Raw genomic sequence first — 26,290 nt, 5'->3', positions numbered from 1 at the left:
CCTTCTCTGCCGTCCATCTCCCAAGGAGGAGGTCACATGTGGATCCTTGTAATCAACTCCCCCTTTCCAACCCACTCACCCTCCACTCTCCCATCATCCCCCCTCACACCCCTGGTCCTGAAGGTATCGTCCATCCTGGATTCCCTGTGCCTCCAGCTCCCATATGCACCAGTGTACAACCTCTGCCCTATCCAGTCCTGCAAGGTAGAATTCGGATCATGGTAGTTGGGGGGAGGAAGCATCCAGGATCTGGGGGAAAGCTGTGTTCTTCATCGGTACTACATCGCACCCTGACTGACCCATCTCCTCTCCTAAACCCCTCTATGAGGGGATCTCCAATGGCCGACACATGGGCCTTGGGTCTCCACTCTGCACTTCCCCCTTCATTCACTATGGTGTATATATATATGTACATATATATATACACATACATATATACATTCTTTTTTTTTGCATGATGCCGTATAACTGGTCTCTTTGACTCCTTGTGATCGCACAGGCTGGTGTGCTTCTTCCATGTGGGCTTTATTGCTTCTGAGCTAGATGGCTGCTTGTTTAACTTCAAGCCTTTAAGACCCCAGACACTATCTCTTTCGATAGCCGGGCACCATCAGCTTTCTTCGCCACATTTGCTTATGCACCCATTTGTCTTCGGCGATCGTATCATGGAGGTGTGCAGCCAATGATATGATTTTTTGTTATTTGATGCCTGATAATTGATCCCTTTGGGACCACGCGTTCACACAGGCTGGTGTGTTCTTCCATGTGAGCTTTGTTGCTTCTGAGCTAGATAGCCGCTTGTTTGTCTTCAAGCCTTTAAGACCCCAGTCACTATCTCTTTTGATAGCTGGGTACCATCAGCTTTCTTCACCACATTTGCTTATTCACCCACTTTGGCTTCAGCAGTTGTGTCAGGAGGGTGAGCATCGTAGAGTGCCAATTTAATAAAAGAAAGTATTCATGCATTGAGGGAGTGCTTGGGTAGAGGTCCAAAGTCCCTCTGCCACCTTAATACTAAACCTATAAATATAGACACATAGATCTATTTCCCCATCCTCATATATATATTTGCATATACATGTCTTTGTCTAGACCTCTATAAATGCCCCTTGACTCCTAGCTCTTTCCTCCATCTCCCTTGACTTTCCTCCTGCCCCACTACCATGCTCCGTGGGAAGGGAACATTTATCCCTTTCTTGGATAAATCCATTTCTCGGCAGCAGTAGGGCGGTACATTCAAGCATCACCCACTTTTCCCGACTCTACTCCTTGCTCATTGTTTCTGATCCCTCCTCAATCTCTTTTACTGCATTATCGTCCTCTCCTATTATTCCTCATGGTTAATCCTCAACTACTGTCTCAATCTCCATTCTTTCTCAGGGCGATTTTATCACCCCAATAGTGTCAATTTCTGATTGCAAGTACAAGTGTTTCCCAATCAAACTGTTCTCTCAGCCCAAGTTCAAAGATCTGCTACAGGTCTCAACAGGGTATCCCAGCAGCAGATCAATTCCAATTCAAAATTCCCTTCTCTTTAGCCTTTAGAAACATAAAAGCTATTTTAAAAATTGATTAATTTGGTTATAGTTAGGTTTTAAATATCCATACATAAAACCAAAAGACCAACTGCAAGAAATGCCTGCAACACATGACAAATGATACACTCATTGAGATATAAATTGACAAATTGTTCCTGCAAAATCAGTAAGAAACAGGTCAGCAGCCCTTTGTAAGTACTGCTCACAAAATAGAAACACAAATAGCTCTTAAGTACTTCATACTTACCATACCAGCAAGGACAACTCTACTGTCCCATGGATGGGGAAATGGGACTCCACTCCACCCATGTTCAGAGGAAAGTGAGTGTAGTTGGTTATATTGCCAGAAAACAAACAACTGCCATCAAGGTGATCCTGACCTACAGCAACCCTCCAGGACAGAGTAGAACTGGCCCTGTGGGTTTCTGAGACTCAATCTTCATGGGGACAGACAGCCTCATCCTTCCCCCATGGACCAGCTGGTGGGTCTGAGGCACTGACTTTATGGTTAGCAGTCCAATGCCTAACCCACAGTGCCACCAAGGTTCCTGCGGGGCAGTTTGAGGACAGCATTTAATTCCATGTATTAATAATCTCACTCTCTGAGGGTGCAACTATGTTTTATTAAATCCCCCCATTATTATTAAATAAGCGATCGGCAAGTTTGTGAGTTGGATTAATATTTAAAGTGGTTTCAAAGTTACCGTCATCCAAGCTCCTCAGAGTGACTAAGCTACCCGTGGCTCAAGCCCACTGTGTGACTCCATAACACCAAGACTTGACAACATTTCCGGGAAGACTGCAGCCAAGGGAACCCTAGGGGGCAGTTCTACTCTGTCACGGGCTCGCTAGGAACTGGGATCCACGGGCAGCACCTGATCAACAAGGTACATTAGGTGCCGGGGTTCTCAGACGTTACCAGCTTTCAGGATGGTTTGTTAAACAGATTGCTGGGCCCAGTCTCACAGTTTCTGATGAAGAGGTCTGGGGGCAGCTGGATGATCCGCATTTCTAACAAGCTCCAGGTGATCCTGAGGTTGCTGGTCTGGTAAATATTCTCTGAGAATCATTGCCCTAGAGCAGCAGTTCTCAACCTGTAGGTTGTGACCCGTTTGAGGTCGAACGACCCTTTCACAGGGGTCGCCCGATTCGTAACAGTAGCAAAATTACAGTGATGAAGTAGCAATGAAAATACTTTAATGGTTGGGAGGGGGGGGGTCATGGCAACATGAGGATCTGTATGAAAGGGTCCCGGCGTGAGGAAGGTTGAGAACCACTGCCCTAGAGAACCTCCACACAGAAGCACTAAGAAAGAAAAAACCATCATGTAGATTTGAACTCATGGTGAGCCTAGGTCTGAACTCCTAGGGGTTTCAAGAAGGTTGGACCTTTTAGAAAAAGATTGCCAAGACTCTCTTCTGAGAAACTTACAATACATTAGGATGGGAAGAGATCATTCAATTGAGTTATTTCTGTATCAAAGAAGATTAACTTTTGACACTTAAAATTAATGAACTAGTTCTATCAAACTATGGAGATCAAAGGCCATGCTAATGTGTTCTGGAATGTTATGTATAGATTATTAAAGCAGAAGTAGAAGAAAAAACATTGACAGGCTATGCATGAAATTCATGGTGGAAAAGGCAAGGTGAAGATAAGACTGAGAAAAGATCCTTCATTTTTCTCTCTCATTTCTTTTAAAATAAGGATGACCCAGCGGTCTAGTGGTTATGCGGTGGGCTGTGATCTGAAAGATCGGCAGTTTGAAGCCCCAGCAGCTCAGCAGGAGAAAGACTGGACTTTCTACTCCTGTAAACAGTTAAGTCTTGGAAACTCAGGGAGGGCCGCTGCGAGTCAGCATGGACTCGATGGCAATGAGTTTGGTTTGGGGCAAAAATGACAATACAAATTTATTTCCTAAGTATTTAACTGTAAACTGTTATCTGGACTATTTTCAGTATACAGTATTAGTTGTAGATATTGTGTAAGGATGTGCTCCATTCTATTACACGTTGCTCGGTTTACAACACCCAGGAGAGAAATTTCTTTACTGAACCCTGGGTTTGTGTTCTGCTTATGGACATTATGAATCTTCTTATCATTTTATTGGGGGCTTGTACACCTCTTATCACAAGCCATACATCCATCCATTGTGTCAAGCACATTTGTACATTTGTTGTCATCATCATTCTTTCTACTTGAACCCTTGGTATCAGCTCCTGATTTTTCCTCTCCCTCCATGGATATTATGAACCTTATCACTTTATAACTGATCATCTTTATTCCCTCTTTGCTTGGCTACTAGAAAGCTGGGACAAATTTACGGCCCTTCTTTTAAAACCACAGGCTCCTACGTTGGTTCTATCTGTATGCTTGTTCTATATGCCATATCTGATGTAACACTCATCTGCATTCATACATATTTACCATTTCGTAAAACATTATTATTTCTATTGCTTTAATCCAAGCAATTGTTTGTTTTACTATTTCGTGTGTTAAGTATTTTGGGATGCTGTACCACATCCTTTGTAGGAGGAGGTATACATGAATAACAATTACAAAAAAGTCACTTTAAATATTAATCCAACTCACAAACTTGCTGAGCATTTTTTAAAGTTACAAGCACTGGGGGGAATTAATAAGCCATAGTTGCACCCTCAGAGAGTGAGATTATTAATAAGTGGGATTAAGTGCTGTCCTCATTGGTCATAAACACTGTCCTGCAGGCATTTATAATTAAAACATGTAATCCCAGATACACTCAACAGTCTTTGACTCATGGCTGGCGATCTCACCTAAACTAGCAAGCTGAGCAAGGCACTGGCACTGCGCTGAGCCTGCTGCCTGAAGACGCCCAGCAGAAAGGCGATCTCTGCAATAACAATGACAAACGAGACCGGCGGCTGCGGTGCACAGTCCACGGCAAGCTTGCAGCTGATGGAGAACACACATATCACACAACTGTTTATTTGTCCAATGGTAAGTAAATGCACTCTTGGCCATTTTATAAATCCCCAAGAGAATGTTGCAAAATTCCTACTTAAAACTCTTTTGGAGCACATCCTGGCCCACCAGGCCTTGAGGACCATGACCCCAATTAGAGCAACCAGTCCACAGAGAGGACTACATGGCCCGACCCACTGAGACACGATGTCCCTCACTGACCCATGGCCCTGCGGGGGACAGCAACAGAAACACAGTGTGGGAATTTCACCTGACCTGATCCCACCACACCGAGGCAAAGCACTGGGGGAGTGCAGCGGAACAGCAAGGGAATGGAGTGGCAAGGTCCCCAGGGAATGCTGAAGGTGCACTCTGGGCCCAGGGTGTGGTGCCTCAACAGACTGGGCTGGAAAACACTCCTAAAGGCAAACAAGCGATCTTTGAACTAACTACAAGCTTTTCTTTCTTGTTGTGTTGTGTTTTGTTTTGTTCTTTGTCAGTGGTTTGTTGTTGTTTTGTTGTATATTGTTGCTTGGTTTGCTCAGTCTTATGTTTATGTATGTTATTATCTCCGCAGGTCTGTCTAAATAAGATAGGCTGGATGAACAATCTGGAGGAGAAAACGAGACCGACAGTTCCAGAGGGACATGGGATAAGGGGAGGTTGGGGGTAAGGAAGTGGTGTTAACAAACCCAGGGACAAGGGAACAACAAGTGATTCAAATTGGTGGTGAGGTGGGTGTGGGAGGCCTGGTAGGGCATGATCAAGGGTAATGTAACGAAGAGGTATTGCAGAAACCCAGGTAGGGGCTGAGCATGATAGTGCGACAGGAAGAAAGTAAAGGGAAATAGAGGAAAGAGCTGGGAGGCAAAGGGCAATTACAGAGGTCTAGATAAAGACATATACATATGCAAATATATTTATATATGAGGATGGGGAAATAGATCTATGTGCATATATTTATAGGTTTAGTATTAAGGTAGCAGAAGGACATTGGGCCTCCATTCAAGTACTCCTTCAATGCAAGAATACTTTCTTCTATTAAATTGGCATTCTATGATGCTCACCTTCCCGATATAACCGCTGAAGACAAAGCGGGTGCATAAGCAAATGTGGCAAAGAAAGCTGATGGTGCCCAGCTATCAAAAAAGGTATAGCGGCTGGGCTCTTAAAGGCTTGAAGGCAAACAAGCAGCCATCTAGCTCAGAAGCAACAAAGCCCACATGGAAGAAGCACACCAGCCTGTGTGATCACAAGGTGTCAAAGGGATCAGGTATAAGGCATCACCAGAACAAAAAAAAATCTTACCATAGTGAATGAGGCGGGGAGTGCGGAGTGGAGACCCAAAGCCCATTTGTTGGCCACTGGAGATCCCCTTGCAGAGGGGTCTAAGGGAAGAGACCAGCCAGTCAAGGTGCGAATGTAGCACCGATGAAAAATACCACTTTCCTCTAATTCCTAAATGCTTCCTCTCCGGCCCCCACTGTCATGCTCTGAATCCTACCTTGCAAGTCTGGCTAGACCAGAGGATGAACACTGGTACAGATAGGAACTGGATACACAGGGAATCCAGGGCGAATGATCCCTTCAGGATCAGTGGTGTGAGTGGCGATACTGGGAGGGTAGAGGGAGAGTGGTTGAAAAGAGGGAACCGATTACAAAGATCTACATGTGACCCCCTCCCTGGGGGGCAGACAACAGAAAACTGGGTGGAGGGAGACGTCAGACAAGGCAAGATATGACAAAATAATAATTTATAAATTATCAAGGGCTCATGAGGGAGGAGGGAGCAGGGAGGGAGGGGAAAAATGAGGACCTCATGCCAAGGGTTTAAGTGGAGAACAAATGCTTTTAGAATGATGAGGGCAAGGAATGTACAGATGTGCTTTACACAATTGATATCTGTATGGATTGTGATAAGAGTTGTATGAGCCCCTAATAGACAATTAAAGCAAAACAAAGAAAAAAAACATGGGCAGCAGGGGGAACAGGGCATTAACCAACCCAAGGGAAGGGTGTTGTTGATATCTCCACAGGAGAGGGAGAGAGGGACCAGACTGCAACCTGCTGTGCTGAGACGTGAATGCAACATACTGGCATGAAGCAGGGAACCAGTAGAGAGGTCTGCAGGGCTGGGCCCACCACCACCACCACCACCACCACCACCACCACCACCACCGAAGAATTCACTTCAGAGGACAGCAGTGAAGCTACCGCTCAGGCAGAGGGGCACGTCTGATCAGGCCACACAGGAGCAAACGATGAGAGGAGAGAGAGTGGAACACATCCTGGCCCACCAAGCCCCAAGGACAATATTCCTGCTCAGAGCACCCAATGCACGGAGAGGACCATAAGGCCAGCCCATCACGAGACATGATATCCCTCACTGACCCACAGCACTTCAAAGGCATCAATGGAGGCACAGTGTGGGAATTGTGCCCAAACTGACCCCATCACACCGGGGTGAAACGCTAAGGGGTGCAACAGAGCAGCAAGGGGAGCAAAGCAATGAAGTCCCCAGGGAATACCAAAAATAGACTTTGGGGCCAGAGCATGGTACCCCTTCAGAGTCGACCGGAAAGCACTCCTAACGGTCAACAAACAGACCTTGAACTATTTATAGGTTTTTCTTTTTTGTGTCGTTTTGTTTTGTCTTGTTTTTTTGTGCTTCTTATTGTCTCTACATGTCCATTTAGATAAGATAGGCAGATAAACAATCTGGAGGAGAAAACAACAGGACCAACGGTTCTGGGGGGCATGGGAGAGAGGGAGGTGGGGGAAACAAACCCAGGGACAAGGGAAAGACAAGTGATCTAAAATCAATGGCGAGGAGAGCATAGGAGGCCTGGTAGGGTTTGATCAAGAGCAATGTAGTTGAGGGAATTACTGAAACCTGAATGAAGGCCAAACTTGATAGAGGGACAAGAGGAAAGGAAAAGGAAAAAGAGGAATGAACTAGGAGGCAAAGGATATTTATAGAGGTCTAAATACAGGCATGTACATATGTAAACATTTATATATAATAGGGAAATAAATCTATGTACATATATTTATAGGTTTAGTATTAAGGTAGCAGACGGACATCGGGCCTCTACTCAAGTACTTCCTCAACACAAAACACTTTGTTCACATAACTTGGCATTCTATGATGCTCACCTTCCCAACAAGATCACAGAAGACAAAATGGGTGCGTAAGCAAATGTGACCAAGAAAGCTGATAGTGTCTGGCTATCAAAAGATATAGGGTCTGGGGTCTTAAAGGCTTGAAGATAAAACAAGCGGCCATCTAGCTGAGAAGCAACAAGGCCCACATGGAAGAAACACGTCAGCCTGTGTGATCATGAGGCATCGATGGGATCAGGTATCAGCCCATCTGTAGACAATTGAACATCCTCTTACAGAAGGGTAACAAGGAAGAGATGAGTTAATCAGGATGCAGTATAGCACTGTTGAAACATACATCTTTCCTCTAGTTCTTTAATGCTTCCTCCCCTACCTCCTACTATCATGACCCCAATTCTACCTTACATATCCGGCTAGACCAGAGCACATACACAGGTACAGATAAACGAGCTGGAAACACAGGAAATCCAGGACAGAGAAACCCCTCAGGACCAATACAGAGAGTAGCCATACCAGGAGGGGAAGGGAAGGGGGGGGGGTGAGCAAGGGGAAACGAATAACAATGATCTATATATAACCCCCTCCCAGGGGGTTGGGTAACAGAAAAGTGGGTGTAGGGAGACATCAGTCAGTGTAAGACATGAAAAAATAATTTATAAATTATCAAGGGTTCACAAGGTAGGGGAAGGTGGGGAGGGATCGAAAAAAGTAAGGAGCTGCTACCAAGGGCTCAAGTAGAAAGAAAATGTTTTGAAAAGGATGTTGGCAACAAATGTGCTTGACACAATGGATGAATGTATGGATTCTGACAAGAGGTATACGAGCCTCCAATAAAATGATTTTTAAAAGAAAACCTTTTCTTTTGGGTGTAGATGCAATGAAGATATGAATTTTACAAGTGTGGGTTGCAAGCTCAGCCCTATAGTAAGTGATTACAAAATACTAACTTAGATTTATTTTGAAGTTCAAATTAAAAAAATCTTCAAATTTACCTAATAACTAACAACTTATAAATTTTCCATGTCTAAGAAGAAGCCAAGTGTTAAAAACCAGGGTGGTTTGTTTGTTTTTGCCTAATTATGGCAACCAAACCATGGTTCAAGATTACATCCAGAAATTTTAAAAAAGCACCACTATGGTCTTAGGCAGCCTTTTCATCCTATATGCTTCTTACTTTTCTTTTGTCTTTTTCTTTTATTTGTTTAAAAATAACATCATATTTCTCTCTCTCTTTTTCCTTTTTAATGTCCAACCCAGAACTGGAAGAAATGAAGAATCAGCCTCAGATTCTCAGCTCGAACCACATGGCCTGCTGAGAGGGAAATTGACTAGGACAGCACAAGCCTAATTAATTTCACTCATAGCGGGCACCATGGGCAAAGTGTCCATCAGCAAAGTAGCCTGGTGCTACATGAACTTTCTAGCACTTCATGCCAATTGCTGAAGATGCCCAGCAGAAAGACAATTTTAGAAAAGAGGAGGTGTACGGGAGGGTCATAGTTTGAGAACCTTTGCAGGAGACAAACAAGATTGTTCCTGGCTTCAAACAAGTGAAGGCACGACCATCCAAGTTCTCTAATGAGACATTTCTCTTCCGAAGCTTAGCCAACTTCCTAGTACCGACAAGTCTGGGGTGGCGGACATTTCAGTTACATGCCCTCATTCATTTCTCTGGTCCTCTAAGTGCTGACTTGTGAGATTAGACTTCTCCTGAGTCACATCAAGATATAGTCTTCAAAACATCTCTGTTAACGACAAAAACTGCTCAAATGCCCAGGAAGGTAGCTGGCAAGTCACAGAATATCTCCTAGTGGGTATTACGAGACCATGAAGTCCTCACTCATTTTGCCAAGAGATTCTTCAAGTTAATCAATAGCAGACAGTTTATGACTAGAATGCTCAACTTCATAGTAGTAGAGAGAGCGTGTACTAATGATGTCATGCTGCACAGAGCATGTCTTGAATCGAACCTCCCCATGCACATTCTGACTTCTTTTACATTTTTGAACACTTCTGTTGCCTCCGATAGACTTAAGGTTCGTTAAAAAGGCCTTGCCACTTTTCTCTGTGATCCTTGTCACCTGGTGCAGGCTGCCTGGAACCGAAGGCACTCAGTAAAAATACTTTGATAACTGAAAACACCCAGTTGTATTCAAGCTCGTTAACATTTCTGCCTTTTTCTTTCACATGTCAAGAAGAGGCCCTTGAACATAGCTGAGTATCCTAGATCTGCGGTGCAATGCGAATCATTAATTTGGTCTTTTTTTTGGTTTTTGTTTTAAACATTTTATTAGGGACTCATACAACTCTTATCACAATCCATACATACATCAATTGTATAAAGCACATCTGTACATCCTTTGCCCTCATCATTTTCAAAGCATTTGCTCTCCACTTAAGCCCTCTGCATCAGGTCCTCTTTTTTTTCCCCCTCCCTCCCCGCTCCCTGCTCCCTCTTCCCTCATGAGCCCTTGATAATTTATAAATTATTATTTTGTCATATCTTGGCCTCTCCGACGTCTCCCTTCACCCCTTTTCTGTTGTCCGTTCCCCAGGGAGGAGGTCACATGTAGATCCTTGTAATTGGTTCCCTCTTTCCAACCCATTCACCCTCTACCCTCCCAGTATCACCCCTCACAGCCCTGGTCCTGGAGGTATCATCCACCCTGGATTCCCTGTGCCTCCATCTCCTCTCTGCACCAGTGTACATCCTCTGATCTAGCCAGACTTGCAAAGTAGAATTCGGATCATGATAGTTGGGGGGAGGAAGCATTTAGGAACTGGAGGAAAGCTGTATTCTTCTATTTTTCATCGGTGCTACATCGCACCCTGACTGACTCATCTCCTCCCCTAGACCCCTCTGCAAGGGGATCTCCAGTGGCCAGCAAATGGGCTTTGGGTCTCCACTCTGCACTTCCCCCTTCATTCACTATGGTAAGATTTTTTTTTAATTTGATCTTTTACATGACTTATTCCTAGCCAGGCACCTCAAGTCTTAGTCCAGTAAAGACAAGTTTCTCAGGCAGTGTAAAGCACATTCTACAAAGAAAGATCAGCTATAATTTTTTCACTTTGAAATCACAAATCAGTAACTACCATATATACTTGAGGATAAGGCGAGTTTTTCAGCCCATTTTTTTATGCAGTTTTTGTGGTCAAATTAGGTGCCTCGGCTGATATTCAGGAGGCGTACACTGGAGCAGATATGGCAATTTGAACTAAACCCTTATATAATCATGCTTTTCTCAGTAATAGGAGATGAAGTCCCTGAGTAGTAGGAGCTCTCCCAACAGCGGGGCTGGCAGTATATGCCATGCTAGCGCAGCCTCTGTAGGTGTCTCAGCGACGGCTGGGAGAGCCGCTCTTACCTCTCTCCGTTCCCCGGTAGCATTCTTCCATCTTCCATTTAATGCATTCGAGAATTGTAAACCCCCCACCCCAAATCAACGACCTAAAATTAGGAAAAAAGATTCTGAAAAAACTAGGTTGAACCTAAAACTGTTGCTTTGTAGGTCAAAAGTAGTCAACTATCAGCAATTTAATGTGGTTCAATGTAACCTACAGATACACAGCAGATGGCTGGGAGCAAAGCTGCGCAGCTGGGCAGTGGAGAGGCACTTTTCAGAAAGCCTATCACGCTTTTTCTGTTCTTTCCCCCTTTGGCTTAAAGCCTTGTATAATTTTCAAGTAAGGAAAAACCTCAGTGTCATAAATATTTTAAACCTGAGAGACATTTGCATTTTCCAAAGCATAAGACACCAAAAAGATTGACAAAAAAACAAACACACACACACACATACACAAACAACAACACACATACACACACACAACGATGGAAAGGCTTGGATAGACTCAATTCCGAGGAACTGCTGTGACCTGAAAGGAGCTTTTTTGGTTCTTCCGTTAATAGTGTACTCAATAATATACAGCCCAGGAGGCAATAATGTCTCATTATCCAAAGGACAAACAATTACAGGTCACACTGACTTCCTAAAGGTAAGGTTGGAATGACTTCTGAATGTTTATCATGGGTAGCTTTTTGCAGTTCAAGCTAGCTGAACAAAATATTCAATGAACTTTTAAATTTTTTTTTAACTTTAAAATTTTTTAAACTTTGGATACACTTTTAAACTGTGCACTTGAGACCTCAAATAGCAAAGAGCTAGGAGCTTTTCTGTCTTTTATCTGGTTCATGTTTGTATAAATGTACGTTCTAAGTTAAAGATAATGTCTCTTTGTTTAATTATTAACACTCTACCTTTTAGAGGTTTCATAATACCAAGTTGTTCTACATAGATCAAGAAGAAAAAGTTAATAGAAAAATTAGTAAAAAAAAAAAAAAGCACTCAGTAGTTTACAGTAATGGGAATGATTATTAGATATATGAAAATATGCTCAACCCTCATTCACAATAAGATAAATGTAAATCACATCATACTTCATCCATTGAATTGGCAAGTGTATCAACATGTTTGCTAACACCTGCCTGGCAAGACTATTTCTGGTTGGAGAATACATTAACAATTCCTAAGACAGACAAAATAAGAAACGTACGTACCTTTTGACTTAACAATTCCACTTTCAGAAATTCATTCCACTGGTATATTTTAAATGAGGAATATAAAAAGCCATTTACTGTGGCCCTATGTATAAACGGAAATGACCTAAAAGTCCATCAACAGAAGATTGCGTAAATAAATTAGGACGCACGAGGGAGACTCAGAGTTCGTGAAAAACTCCATGATATTTTCATTTCGTTTTCCCACCAACCTTGGAAACCCCTTGCAGCTAGCTAATCACAGCTTTGTTTAAATGCTGAGACTCTATTACAAATCAGCGGGAAAATATATGTTTGTCTTTATGATCTAAGGAGCACTGGGGGCACAGGAGTTAAGCACACAGCAGCCAACCCTAAGGCCAGAGGTTCAAAATCTCCAGCCGCTCTGTCACAGAGATTACAGCCTTAGACACCCTCTGGAGCAGCGGGTCACCCCCTGCCACTGAGACAATGACAACTCATAGCAACCCCTTCAGAGTAGAAGTGCCTCTGCCGGGTTCCAAGACTGAAACCTTTTATGGGATTGGAAGCCTCATCTTTCTCCTATGAAGCAGCTGGTGATTTTCAACTGCTGACCTTGAACTGGCCTTGAGGTCAGCAGTCTAATGTGTGACCCAGGGCTCCACAGGATTGTTAAAGAGGCAGGCTCTAAGTTGGAATTTCTCTAGGAAGCTATCGACGGCTCAGCCATCGAGTCAATGCCAGCTCACAGTGACCCAATGGAACAGGACCCGCCCCTGGGAGACGCCAAGACTGCAGCTCGTTACAGGAGTGGGTAGCCTGTCTTTCTCCCACAGCTCGGCTGGTGGTTTTGAATTATGGATCTTGGGGTAATTAACCCAAAGCATAACCTCTATGCCAGTAGAGCTCCTTAGTGACCCTATCATAACTCCTTACTGGAGTAGAAAGTCCCCTCTGTCTCTTGAGGAGCAGCCAGAGGTTTTGAACTGCTGACCTTGTGGATGCAGCTGAACACATAAGCGCTACGCCACCAGGGTACTAGTTATTTCTAGGGTAAAAAGGAAACATCACTACATCCTCTTTTCTACTTTTCTAATTTCAAGCCATGTTCAAATAATAAAAAAAAAGATTACTTCAAGTTATGAGATGGCTTATAAACGAGACTCACATGGGGCGGGCTGCTTGCTCATTCTTCAGTAGCTTCCAGCTGCGATCTATTAAACGAAGCCCACACCTTCTCTTCATAAGTGCCACTCGGACTTCACCTCACGCCGTCTGCATCCCTCCAGCCTTTCATTCTACTCCACGAACACAGCAAGTGTCCCTCAAATCTTTCCCTAGGTCTTTGAAGTCTTCTATCAAATGTAATGTTCGGCTCTGTCCTATAGGGTTGCTATGAGTCAGAATGGACTCAATGGCAGTGAATTTGATTTGGGGTTTTATTGAATGCAAGGGACCATCCTTGGGTGGTACACAGGGCCAATGTGCTTGGCTACTACTGGAAAGGTTGGAAGTAAGACGTGAAAATCTACTTAAAACAGCCACTGACAGACAACCTTACGGAGCGCAGTCATACGGAAGCACCCAGGGGGTGCATCAAATGTAATCCCTTTATCGATTACTCAATACAGACCGCCCTTGTAACCATAATCCCTTTGTGATGTATTCTCAATTCTAGCCTCTAAGCCTGGGGTTATAACCCATTCTGGAGAATGTTCTCCATTAAGCTAATGAACAGGATTAAGGTGGGATGTATACTGAGTCTCCACCTTACCAGAGGGTGTGACCCAAGCCTCCTCTTAGTTTCCCTGAGTCTGCTCAAAGACAGAAACCACATCTCTGTAGGAGTTATCTCAGAGGCTGGAAGAGGCATGAGCAGAGCTTATTTGGGTTCCCTCCTTGCTCGGGAGTAGCAGAGGCAAGCCACACTCAGACTAGAAACAGAGGCAGAGCAGCAGGTGATCTTCGCGGCCCATGGAGACCAGAGGCCAAGGGACCACATTGGCTGAGAGGCTGAGAGCCAGTGAGAGATTTGGCTGCTGGCAGAGATGTACTGCTGTGGACCCGGGGCTGTATCCTTACTGTTTACTGATCCTAACTTGTGTTAACTCCCCCACCCCACCCCCCTGCCCAATTGTGAGTTGTGTGTGACTATTGCAAGCGGGGAGGAACTGTGGCAGGTTAGGGTAAAAGGAGGGTGGAGGGTGTCTGCCCTCTGTCTGGTAGCAATTGGCCTTGGGCAAATGCGGAGATGAATTCTCCTTCTCCCTTGTGTAGCCAGAAGATGTCAGACATACACACACCACCACCACCACCACTGTAAGATCTCTCTCTGGGCTAGTTACACCTAGGTCCTTGGCTCCGCATGAGAAAGAATCCACGGCGAAGCCTGACTCGTGCTCCAAGTGAGTTTAAGGAGAGTTAGAAGTTCCAGGTTTTACGCGGCACCCATAGGACTCCTCCCGACCATGCAGCCTGGCAGAGACTGCTCGGCGTCACACAAAGATCACTCTCCCAAATTCTCCTCCCAAAAAGACCTCTCCCTCTGGGTTCCTGCCTTTTCAAGGATTCCAGGGGGAGGCGTGGTGAACGACCCCAGGTTGACCCCATTGGCTAAATTGCAATCACCTGGCCCAGGTGGGCTGATTCAGGTTTAACGCCCACCCATGCCCACCGGCGGGAAAACCTAGGCCTTTGTTCTCGTGCTTGGCTCTCTTGGGCATGCGTCAATGGACATCCCATCCCTGCCTATCTGCCTAACACCACCCCACGCTTAGAGATCTTCCCCAATACCCAATCTTTTTTTTTTTTAAATTGGCTGAATGTTTACAGAGCAAATTGGCTCTCAACAATGTATACACATTTTGTTCCATAATATTAGTTACAATTTACTCAATGACTTCCTCTTCCTCTTCCTACTTCCTCCTCTAGTTCCCACTTCCATGCCTCTTCTTTTCTATCCTTTCTTATCTTCTGAGCTTTGCTTCTGGGTAAACACTGCCCTTTTGGGCTTGTGTGATTGGCTGCTGTACGGAGCTCAGCTTGCAGGCCGCTGTGCTGTTTGGCGGTAAGGAGAGCCCCACAGGCGGGTGGGTTCAGCCTTGAAGGTGTCTAAGGGTCACAGTCTCCAGGGTTCCATTAGTCTCCATCAGATCAGTAAGTCCGGTCTTTTTTATGATTCTGAATTTTGTTCTACGTTTTCCTCCCGTTGTGTCCAGCACCTTCTGTGGCCCATGCACGACAGATCACTCAATCTTAAGGAGCCCCACTTCTGTCTGCCCCATTCATCATACCACCCTATTTCTTTAATGATACTGTGTACAATGATCTTGCCTTTAATTTTTCACCTCCTAGCTGTGTGTGCTCTCTGAAGGGGCCTCAGTAAAACAGCAGCACCCTCCTGTGCCTAAACTGGAATTAGGGGGGCTCCTATAAATACCTGCCCCAGCTCTACTGTCAATAACGAGACTTTCGCTTTGGGGATATTTTTCCCTAACGAATTGCAATAAAGTTGGGCAGTTGCTGAGTGACTAATGCTACAGGGGTCCAAACTTACCTTACAACCATTTTTAAATGTAAAAAAGTACTACTTCATTTTCCTCCAAGCCTGAAGAATTCATTAGCTATTAAGGACAGTAAGAGTAGATATACTGGGGACAATGGGAGGGGGGGAAAAAAAAGAAGAGTAGATATACTGAATTAAAAGGCATATGCATTTCTTATTTTTATTTACAACCTTTTTTATTTTAAAAACAAACAAATAAGAGAATTCAGAAGAAAAGGAAATAGCAGAGTTCTTGAGCCCAGAAGATAAGAAAGAGTAATATACACACATTTCTCAGAATAAGTACAAGGGGACTTCAAAAGTTCATGTGAAAAATCCTTTACATCCATTGTATCATGGACTCCTTGAAGCCCCCTCATATATGCCAAGCCGGGTTTGGGAAAATACCATTATTGCAGCGCTAGGGCCTCAAAAGTCTCAGGTTAGCCCTCTAAGCTATTTTGAGTTAAATTCTATACAATAAAATTTCAATATACTGATAAGACTGAGGCAGTGCCTTAGCATTTGCTTAGATTTGACTTAATTTTTTATATGAAGCACTCTTAATTTTTTATATGAAGCACTGGACGCAATTCTCTGAAAGCTGGCATGTGAAGAAAAGATAATTAAACACATACATCTGTAAAAGCATGTGTATGCAGACACATCTTATAAACATGTCTAGACACATAACCAAGTTTTCTCTATACCAGGCCAAGATGCCATCTGAAGTAGAGCTTATTTGTAACAAAACCTGAAATCCACTGTTGGCAATCAAGCCTGACTCACAGTGACCCACAGAACAGAGAAGAACTGTCCCCAGAGGGTCCCCAAGGAGGACTCTCTTTCTAAGGTGACCAAATATTTATGCAATTAAGAGTTGAGCTGATCTTACAGCAAAGGAAAATTTAGAAATATGTACCTAGTATCACCTGCACATGTCAGTGCCTTTTCCATGTTTCCAGTTTACAGAGCTCTCATAGGCAGGCATGGATTCTTAAAGGATTATGAGGAGTTACGTACGTTTTTGCATTTTTCTCCTGTTTTCATCAATCTACAGGTTGTAAATTAGCTTTTTAGAGAAATAACCTGGCTTATAAGGCTCATCCTGATCAAAGACCCAAAACAAAACAAAAATCATATCCATATGAATGAGGGGGCGGGCAGAGTGGAGACCCAAAGCCCATCAGTAGTCAATTGGCCACAAGGAAGAGATGAGCCAATCAGGGTGCAGTATAGCACTGACGGACACACAACTCAACTTGCCTCTGGTTCTGTAATGCTTCCTCCAGCCCCCACCCCCCCACCCCCACTATCATGACCCCAATTCTACCTTACAAATCTGACTAGAACAGAACAGGTACACTGGTACAGATAAGAGCTTGCCGCACAGAGAATCCAGGACAGATAAGCCCCTCAGGACCAGTAATGAGAGTAGCGATACGAGGAGGGTAAGGAGAAGGTGGCGGAGAAAGGGGAAACTGATCACAATGATCTACATAGAACCCCCTCCCTGGGGGACGGACAACAGAAAAGTGGGTGAAGGGAGACATTGGTCAGTGTAAGACATGAAAAAATAATAACAATTTATAAATTTTCAAGGGCTCAAGAGGGAGGGAGGGAAAAAATGAGCTCAAGTAGAAAGCAAATATTTTGAGAATGATGATGGCAACATATGTACAGATGTGCTTGACACATGGATATATGTATGGACTGTGATAAGAGCTGTAAGAGCCCCCAATAAAATTATACTAAATAAATAAATAAGGCTCATCCTGACAAAGTCAAGCTGAAGATGAACACGAGTCATACGCGAGCATCTCAAGCCTCTGAAGGCAGAGGGCTAGCCCACAGGAGAAGGCTCCCACGGGCTGTTTACATCTTTACTTGCTGCCCCTCGACAGGTTATAGATAACTGCAGTGTCCTTGTCCCCAAGGAGACCCGAGCAGCCAGCTCAAAGGCTAAAATAGGGAAAAATTCTCACACTGGATGCAACTTTTCCAGTAACCAAGGGAAAAAAATCAAACAGCAAAAAAAGTTATTGCCAATTTTAGTTAAGGCCTGGGGACTCAATCCTTCTTTCTAAAAAAACGGTCCATTGTGTAAACACTGTTGACAGAGACATATGAGCACAAGTGTCTTCCCTAACTATGCCAGGGAGCACGCCCCGCCTGCGCGGCCTCAGGTGCAGCGACTCCCCTTAGGCCTTAGAAGGTTCCTTGTCCTTTCTTGTTTCCACTTTTGATTGTGACTTGAATGAAGGTTATGGAGCAAACTGGTTTTCCATTCAACAATTCATGCACTTTAAAAGACTTCTTGGGACTGCTGTTCTGATTTTCAGCTTAGTCACAAGTCACTACTGAACTCAATGTAGCGATGTCCCAACACTGGAGGGGAAAGGCCGTTTCCCCTGGCAAGGAGGATCCCTGGGAAGATCCACGGCTGCAATCAGCACAGGCGTCACCTGTCAGGTGACTTGCTGGGGCTGTTAATTACAGAACCCCTGTGAGGAAGAAAAGCTCCTGCAGCCGTTTGCACAAAAAGAAAAGGACAGCAAAGCAGAGAGGGCTCATCAGATTAACGTTCCCAACACACCACTTTCAACAGCCATCACTTGGGAGATGTCTGAAATACAACAACCTGCATCCAAATCAGGAAACCAACTTGATCACAAATGGACTGTTTCACCTCAACGTGGGTTTCCGTTCCACAGGAAAGCGCCTTCCAGAAGGAAGTAAGAAAGACAAAACCAAGCAATCAGTCAGCATCTCCATTCTCGCAAATGTTAACCATGTATGCATCCCACTGAATGAATGGGTCGGGCAAAAGTCTAGAGGACTACAAATAGCAAGCTGGAAAATTAAAAAACAAACCGAAGCAAAACACAGCCTGTGTGCTATCAGAGATTCCTCCTCTGGGATGAGAAAATTTACTTATTTTAAAACCAGAGCAGGAGAAAATAAAAAAAAAAAGAAGGGGGGAACTTTCCTTAAGAACAAGATTTTATTTATTGTAAATTTCTGTTCCCAAAGCTGTGCCAACCATGGCTATGAAGAACCTTGGAAAATCCAAATATCAAACAGGAAAGGTTTGGGTTTAATACCATTAACATGTGTCCAATCTACAAGGAATTAAAAACCCCCGAAGAATCATGTCAAGGAAACAAACAAGCAGATGTTACATACTTCAAGAGGGTCAATTTCATAGAAGTCAGTTCTCCTTGGTTACATCAAACCATTTAGAAATATTTCTTGCTGCCATGATTTGGGTCCAAGGAACTCATTTCAAATGAGAAAGCCTGAAATTGTTTCAGGGTATACAATTTGGAATCAACTCATTAATTTATAAATTGAAAAAGCCTACGTCTTCCAGAGGATTCGGTATGCTACAGACAACCCGCCTTTGCTTGGCACTAACTATGAGGATTGAGCAGGACAGAGGCAGCACACCCCGGGAGACAGTGCCCTTTGGAAGAGCTACCTAGCCCTCCTACTATGGCAGAGACAAAATCCTGGGGCAGGTGTGCGGTTAATCTTCTCCTTTATCCGTGCGCTTACCTTGACTACTTAAGTACACACGCCCATGCTCCCTGCGCAGAAAACACATTCCTTCTAACGTTACTTTAAAAAGCCAGTGTCTACATCAACACTGAGCTTCTAAATAAACCGAATGGAACAAAGGGCAGGCAGGAAGTTCTTAGCTTTCAGCGCTCATTCCAAAATTCATGACGCAAGGAAAAAGTAAAACCACACAGACAAAACAGGGGAAAGTTAGACAGAATGTCTGCCTTCACGGAATTTCCTGGCTTCTGAGGAACTGTGCTAGAAATTTAAAGATTAAAATGCAGCAACACCTATTTTGCCCAACACAACTCTGTAAGAGCATGCAAAAGCATCTGAGGCAAGAGCTTCATACCACGAAGTAAAAAAGGTAAGATGCCAGCCAGGATGGCAGACAGATTTTTTTTTTAAGTTTCCCACCAAGAGGTGAACTCTAAGGTACAGCCACCAAGGCAATCTGTTTGGAACCAAACTTCTTTTATGGAGGAAAATCAGGCCCCGTGGATTAAGGTATCTTCATTTATAAACTATCATTTCAATTTCCCTGAAAATCTTTTCGAGGGAGAAAAAGACAAGCTCATTCTAAGATTTTCATATGTATTCCTATTACCAACTGTTGATTAAAAATTTAAATCCAAATATCTTTTCTCCCCCACACCATTTGTGTCTAGAGCCTTACCCAATTTAGAGCTGTCACCAGTAATGTGAATAAAAATCCATTTTCTTTCTAAGCCACTTAAGAAAAAAATGTTTCTCTTCCTCACAACGGCTTGCAATGCTCATCAAAGAAATAACAAACTCACATGCGTACCTTACACAGCTTCAACGCCCCACACTGAAACGGACCAGGTCACACTGAGATGCGCCTTTTAAAGCCATTGTGAATACTGCCATTCCCTTAAACTAGGAATAAAAATAAAACTTTGTAAACACTCACCAAGTCAAGTCAGTAGGAAGACTCTAATTTGTCTTGTCTAACAGGAAATCTCTGTTGGAAATAGAGATGATGAATCAGTTAACTAAATTCTGAATCTCATACAAATCTCTACTTATTTGGGCTTTTCTTAAATGGGAAAAATCTCACAAATGCCATGGATGATACATATGCAAAGACATGACTAGGGAAAAGGATTTACTAGTCAGGATTACCATTCTCTATTTTATGCCTCTCTTAGGAAGAGTATACTTTGAAGCGAGAGTCAGAAAAGGGCAAGCAGTTCTGACCAGCTGGCCTGTGCGGGCAGCAGGAGTGGCACCACATGCCTGCCACGTCAACCTTCACAAGCAGAGGGGCCACTTTTGTAACCACCGCACAGAATGGTGAAACTCTTGTTTTGAAATTGTTTCTCTGAATTTACCTTTACACAAAGTATTCTCTTCCAGTACAAGTCAGCTAAAGCCATGGTCCTATCACTTTAATAAGCGACTGCGACCACTAAGGTGGCTGTTGTTTTTATCACTGAGGACTGGGCTGATTCTGATTACACAGGCAGGGAGCGAAGTCCCTGCTGGCTGAGCAACACCACTATGGCAATCATCTCATTCCTGTGAAGTGATTCAAAACGGAAATCACGTCAGAAGGGGGGCTGCAGGGCTTCTAGCACTCTAACCTGGGCAGAAAACTCGGGCACTGTCTTCTCTTTTACGGGCAATGAAGTACTGCATGAATCATGGGCAATCGATTCTTTAAAAATAGAAGCTTCCCCTTTAACTGATACATCAGTAAAAATAAGCTTTGCTTATGCTATAATAGATTTTGGTATACCAAGTCTGGCTATTATCAGTTATTTGGTGCACCCTTACTCCCCACCCCCCCGCAAAGTGCTAAATTACTAAGGCTAAAAAGGACAGTCTTGATCAAATATCATAAAATAAAGCCTACAAACCCCCACGTAGTTCAGTTGAGAATAGCAGGAAGTAGTTTGAATTCATTCAGCAAATATTTACTGAGCACCAACTGTGCAAGGAAGAGCAGCAGTGGTGAAAAGACAAAAGTCTTAGACCCTCTTAAGGTCAGAAAGACAAATGCTTGTAAGACTTTGTAAGTAACTACTCTAGAGCACATGATACCAACCAACTCTAACAAATGAAAATGCTCTAAATATCTGTGATTCTTAACACTGAGACCAATCTCTCCCACCACTCCACCTTTTTTAAGAGTTAAGATTTTGGTGTTTCAGTTAATTTGTTGGGACTAACATTTGGGGACCCAATGAAATGGTATATTTATGATCTGACAAAACTGGTAAGAATACTCTTACACTACGAGTAGGAAAATAAATTGGTACAATTACTTTCAAAAATGGCCTAATATCTGCTAAAACAGAAGGTGTACGTATTTTTGTACACATAGCAATTCCACTCCAAACATACGGCCTCAAGAAACTCTTGTACATGTGGATCAGGACACAGAAACACGGTGTTCCTAGCAGCATTGCTCATAAATAGCCGCAAACGAGAAATAATCTAATTGTTTATCAACAGTAGAAGGGAGACAAAGTGTGGTATATGCAAATAAAATCAACAACCCCAAACCACTGCTATTATCAAGTCAATTCCGACTCATAGAGAACCTATAGAGGATCTCTGAGGCTGTCAATCTTTATGATACCCTTCTCCTACAGGAGTGGTGGATGGGTTTGAACAATGACCTTGAGGCTAGCAGTCCAACACCATCTGGGCTTCTATATTTATATAATACAAAACTACAATTCTACATATCAACATCGATGAACGTTACAAACATATTGTAGGTTCTAAGGGAAAACCACAAAAGCACACAGATGGTAATACACACACACACACAGCTCAACAGACAAAACTAAATTATATTGGTTTGAAATTAATCCATAGGTGGTCAAATTATAAAGAAAAGGAACTGTTCAGCACACCTGTCCGAACGGTGACTTTGAGCAACAGCATGAGTTGTAATCTAGCAGATACACACTGGCTTCTTCTGAGTGCAGGGAATGGCATGCTTGTAGGTCTAATTGGTTACACAGATAGCTGTTTTTATGACATTTATTAAACTGTGTTTTTGTAATTTTCGGTTACATAGCACAATAAAAATATTAATGACACCTCGACACCCACTTGTGGTGGCCTGCCTTTTGTTATGCTGCTGGAAGCTACACCACTGGTATTTCATTTATCATCAGGGCTACTAAGGCAAGCAGGCTTCAGTGAAGCTTCCAAATTAGACAAACTAAGAAGAAAGGCCTGGTGTTCTACTTCTGAAAATTAGCCAATGAAAACCCTACAACAGGATCACAAGAGCATATTATCTGATACTGTTGAAAAGAAAACCAACACACCAAACCACTGGCTGTCAAGTCGGTTCTATTTATGTGGTTGTTCTTGCTGAGTGCCATCATCGATTCTGACGCAAAGCCAATGTGCAGCAGAGTGAAAACCTGCCTGGGGCCCTGCGCCCTCCTCATGTTGTTGTAGCTCCTATACCAATCCATCGTGTCAAGGCCCTTCCTCTTCCGCACTGTCCCTCTACTCTACCAAGGCTGCCGTCTTTCTCTGGGGGATGCTTTCTCCTAGCACCATGTCCACGGTATGCGAGACGAGTCTCACCATCCTTGCCTCTAAAGAGCATTCTGGCTGAACTCCTTCCAAGACAGAGGTGTTTGTTCTTTCGGCAGTCCAAGGAACTTTCAATAGTCTTCATCAACACCATAATGCAAAATACATCGATTCTTCATCGGTCTTCCTTATTTAATGTCCAATGTTCACATGCTTATGAGGCGACTGAAAATACCATGGCGTGGGTCAGGCACACTTCAGTCCTCAAAGTAACTTCTTGCTTTTCAACACTTTAAAGAGGTCTGTGCAGCAGACTGATTGTGCAATGTGTAGCTTAATCTCGACGTGATGTCTTGATATCTTCCATGAACATCAATTGTAGCTACAAACAAGATAAAAGTCCTTGACAATTTCAATCTTTTTACCTATTGGTCTAGTTGTGAAGATTTTGGTCTTCTTTACATTGAGTTGTAATCCAACTAAGACTGCAATCCTTTATGTTCATCAGCAAATGCTTCAAGTCCTCCTCACTTTCAGCCAGCAAGGTTGTGTGCATCTGCACACTGCAGGTAGTTAAATAAGCCTTCCTCCAATCCTGCCTTATAATGACTCTAAATATGGTTTCCAAGACTGTACATTTCTAAGGGAGCATCTTTCTCCCACAGAGGGGCTGGTGGATTTGAACCACTAACTTTACAGTCCAAGCTTATCAGACAGCACCATCAGGGTCCCTGGTAGGAAGGCATTCAAAACACACAGTGGCTGCATTCTTGAACATACTAGTTATTGGGCAGTACTCACCCCAAAACAAAAATCGACTACCATCTAGTCAATTCCAACTCACAGTGACCCTATAGAGCAAAGTAGAATGCCCCTTAGGGTTCCCGAAGCTGTAAATCTTTACAGGGGCCTCGTCACCTTTCACCCTCAGAGTGGCTGATGGATTCAAACTGCTGACATTGTGGCTAATAGTCAAATGTGTAATCCACCATGCCACTAGGACTCCTTGAATCTAGCATAGGACCAGGCACTGTTGTGTTCTCTTGTACATGGGGTCACCACTGAGCTGGAACCAACCTGATAACTAGCAATAGCCTCTGGAGCAGAGGCTCTCCACCGTCCTCACGCCGTGATCCTTTCTTACTGTTGCTCATGTAGTGGTGACCCCCCCCAACCATAACATTATTTTCGTTGCTACTTCTGTCATTTTGCTACTGTTATGAATTATCATGTAAATATCCCATGGGCAGGGTGTGTTTTCATTGTTACAAATTCAACATAATTAAAGCATAGTGATTCATTATAAAACACTAATTATATATTATGAAATATTTATTTCTAATGACAAATAAATGAAATTTTGCCTTGAAGCATGGTGTAGCATGGGTAAGAGTCTTCACGCTGGGTACTTGTATGTGGGCGTATCTGCATGTGGGCGGACCTGACTGGAGACAGATTGAGGAGCGGTGCCTAGGCCCCTAAAACCATTGGAAATACCATATATACTCAAATATAAGCCGACCCGAGTATAAGCTGAGGTACCTAATTATTACCTGGGAAACCAGAAAAACTGATTGGCTTGAGTATAAGCCTAGGGTGGAAAATGCAGAAGCTATGGTGAGTTTCAATAATCAAAACAAATGAAAATAAAATTACTAAAAATTGAGATATCAGTGGGGTAATGTATTTAAATATTTATTTTAAATAAAAACATAAATAAAAGGACAACAAGTCATTTAACATTAGTAAACCAGCACAGTAAGTGGAAAATAGGTTCAACAAAAACAATGAGGTATCAACAATGATACTTTAAGAGTATTATTCCCTGAACTCAACCAGCAACCAAGCTAAATGTAAAGAGTTAAAATCCTTCAAAACTGGATTCATCATCATCATCCGTATCCCAGTGCAGAGCTTCAGCTGGTGTGAGGTCATCACAGACGCTGTCCTCACTGAGATCGCCATCATCACCGTCATTGCTGTCATTTTCATACAAAATGCAGTCTTCACTGCCATCCATAGCATTACTAATACCACATTTCTGGAAGGCACGTCACACCATGTCTTCTGGAATGTCTTCCCATGCATCTCAACCCATTTTGCTATGAACTCTATGTCAGGCTTCATGAGATTTCCTCCTTTCGGTAGTTAGGCTTGACCAGATGACATCCGTTCATGCCACTGACCTGTGTATAAGCCGAACCCCAGTTTTTCAGCACATTTTTTGTGCTAAAAAACTCTGCTTATGCACGAGTATATACGGTATGTGTTTTCCAATGGTCTTAGGTGACCCTGTGGAAGGGTCATGTGACAACGCCCCCCAAAGGGGTTGCGACCCACAGGTTGAGAATTGCTGCCCTCGTTATTCTGGTGGCTACTAGTGAGTCTTTCCACAACCGCTGCCACCTCTGGGAGGCCTTCCTTGACCACCTCTCTCCACCAGCCAAATTCTAGTCCTCCTCCCCCTTTCACTGCCTCTGCCGTACACCTAGCTCTATAAAGGGATTCTACCCTTTGACAGGAGTGACCATAAGCTCCATCAACACAGAAACTGGCACCTGTTCAGTTGCTGTCTGAACCATGTCTGCACGTGGCAGGCTAGAAGAACTTAATGAATTACTGAATTGATCCCTTTTTCTTCTGGAGTCTCATTCTTGAAAATGAGACAGTAACTCAGGAGAGCTTCGTAAAGTTCGTGGAAAAATTGAATTAAAAGATAATGGAATTTCATCCACGAACTTTTTGAAGCCCCATGGTAAAACAGAATGTTTCCCTAGGTGAGTCAAACTAATTACCCAAATTTACTATTTTACGAATAAACTTCAAGCTATGCTCCTCTCAATATTACTGAGTCATAATTAATGGTTTTAAGCAGTTTACATGGATTTAAATATTAAATGTCTAATAACACTACTACTCCTGAGGGAACAATGAGACAAGAGCACTCGTACATTGTGCAAGCTAGTATAACCATCATGGAAACTACTTGGCAATACTAAGATTCTGTGATTTACATTGCTTGTTATTTTTAAGGTTTTTTGTGAGTATGTTTTTACCTTATATACTTTGAAAATGTTTAAAGAATTATGCAAACGAGATATAATTTAGAGAAAAAGGTCCCTTATATTTTGACTCCTGTAAAAACAATAAAGAAATATGTTAGGCATGCAATCTCTCAAAAAGGTGACTACAGTTAGAAAAAATTAGTTTTGACTTGGGAACCATACAGGAAATTTCACAGAGTTTCCGGAAGGGGAGAGAAAACAACACTACAAGGTGCAGTCAGACCTTCTCAGACCCTAACTTTCTTGTGAAGAAACATTTAAAACAGGACCATTGCTTTGAAACATGAATATGGGGTTGGAATGACAGGAAGCGGGTGACCAAGTCCATTAGAACTTGGTGATTAAGCTAGGAGCGAAAGATAACCCACTAACCAATCGCCCGCTGGGTTGATGGGACAGACACTTCTCCGCATACAGAACAGGGCTGTGGGCTGTGACGGGATCCCTCCGTCGAGTTGGAGCAGGA

General features: G+C 43.2%; 1 protein-coding gene across 7 annotated transcripts in view; it reads right to left on the bottom strand.

The window, feature by feature from the left end:
* Nucleotides 1-26,290, bottom strand: part of SPOP (speckle type BTB/POZ protein) — an 81,502-nt gene that overhangs the window by 21,939 nt on the left and 33,273 nt on the right. For 3 of the 7 annotated variants that reach the window (XM_075561652.1, XM_075561653.1, XM_075561654.1), the window contains exon 2: nt 20,166-20,216. The exons of 2 other annotated variants lie outside the window; for them this stretch is intronic. The gene's annotated coding sequence lies outside the window, so the exon portion shown is untranslated. Of the gene's footprint in view, nt 1-5,789; nt 5,870-20,039; nt 20,062-20,165; nt 20,217-26,290 lie in introns of those variants that run through there. 2 more of the 7 variants (XM_075561655.1, XM_075561657.1) reach the window with 2 other exon arrangements.

This window comes from Tenrec ecaudatus, chromosome 10, assembly GCF_050624435.1.
Source record: "Tenrec ecaudatus isolate mTenEca1 chromosome 10, mTenEca1.hap1, whole genome shotgun sequence".
Classification (NCBI taxonomy): Eukaryota; Metazoa; Chordata; class Mammalia; order Afrosoricida; family Tenrecidae; genus Tenrec; species Tenrec ecaudatus.
The sequence above is the reverse complement of the archived record's forward strand: the minus strand, read 5'-3'. Positions and strand labels throughout refer to the sequence as shown.